The sequence below is a fragment of the Halichoerus grypus genome, chromosome 13 (assembly GCF_964656455.1).
Source record: "Halichoerus grypus chromosome 13, mHalGry1.hap1.1, whole genome shotgun sequence".
NCBI lineage: Eukaryota > Metazoa > Chordata > Mammalia > Carnivora > Phocidae > Halichoerus > Halichoerus grypus.
This window is the reverse complement of record NC_135724.1, coordinates 49,970,687-49,972,087: the sequence shown is the minus strand read 5'-3', so window position 1 is coordinate 49,972,087 and position 1,401 is coordinate 49,970,687. Positions and strand designations below refer to the sequence as shown.

The window sequence follows — 1,401 nt, the reverse complement described above, 5'->3', positions numbered from 1 at the left end:
GTCGCTTAACCAACTGAGCCACCCAGGCGCCCTTCCAGGAATTTTTGAAGTCACAAATCTATAGGCTCAGGAGAAATACCAGTAGTCAATCAGCACATCAAATTTACTAGGACTCAAAGAACTATAAGAGCAAACAACAATGACACACCTACCACTTAACAGCTATGAAATTGGCAATTTGTAAGCACTCAAGAAGTGTTGGTAAGACTGAAGGGAACAAGGAGGGGCACTCTCATGCACTGTTGGTGGAGGAACAACCTTTCTGGAGGACCAGCTAGCTGTATTAGCTAAGAAAGCGCTAGATGTTAACAGATACCCCCGTTGTCAGTGGCTTCACATAATGAGTAGTTCTTACTTACCTGGAGTCTGAAAGGGTAATCCTGATTGGTGGTAGGGGTTTCTCATCCTCTCACTGATAAGGGAGGATGACAGAGCCTGATTGACAGGGCCTCCACCATCATCAGTTGGCTTCTAGGGTCACCCAGGCATCAATACTCAGCTGAAAGATGGGAGGAGAAGGAAACCATAGAGAAGGCACACCAGAAGGTGACACACAGTAGTTCTGCTCAGAGTTCGTGGATGAGAATCAGGCACATGGGCACCTGAACAGCTGTTACCCAGCACTGAATCTCCACTATGGATGGAGGACATGAGATTGTCTCTGTCAGGGCAGCTAAATAAATATATAAATATACAAAGTGTACATACACACAGATATATATAGATAGATATATAGACATAGATATAGGCTTACACACACACACACACAAATGCATATATATGTAAATTTTTAAAAGTCATACTCTTTGACCAAGCAATTCCATTTTTTAAATTTTATTTAAAGTAAATAAACAGACACATGCATAAAGATGTTCACTGAGAGTGCCTGGCTGGCTCAGTTGGTAGAGCATGTGACTCCTGATCTCAGGGTTGTGAATTCAAGCCCCACACTGGGCGTAGAGATTATTTAAAAATAAAACTTTAAAAAAAAAAAGATGTTCACTGACATTTTGCTTATGATGGCAAAAAAAAATTAGAAACAACCTAAAAAGATATTTTTAGGCAAAATTAGGTTAAATAAATTCTGGCACCCTTGTTTAATGAAATACTGTTCACAAATCAAGAATAATGCTATAAATGTTTGTTTTTTGATTGATATGGAATTTACAAACCAGGATACACAGGATGAGCTCATTTTTATAACAAAAATATCTGGTAAATATATAGATTGGTGACTCACCATGTAGAGTCCAGATTCTCCACCTTTTATTACAGCTTCTAAAATTCAGTTTTGTCCATTAACTTAGAAGCACTCAAAATCTGAGAGATTGACTCTGGAAAAATATTCTCAAGAGTCTGATTGACAAACTACAATGCTGATTTATTCTTTTGCAGTGAAAA

General features: G+C 38.4%; 1 non-coding gene across 1 annotated transcript; it reads left to right on the top strand.

Annotated features, from left to right (window-relative positions):
• The first annotated feature begins 884 nt into the window (after positions 1-884).
• On the top strand, positions 885-957 carry TRNAR-CCU (transfer RNA arginine (anticodon CCU)). The gene has a single exon. It is a non-coding gene; the product is annotated as a tRNA-Arg (tRNA).
• Positions 958-1,401: the final 444 nt, after the last annotated feature.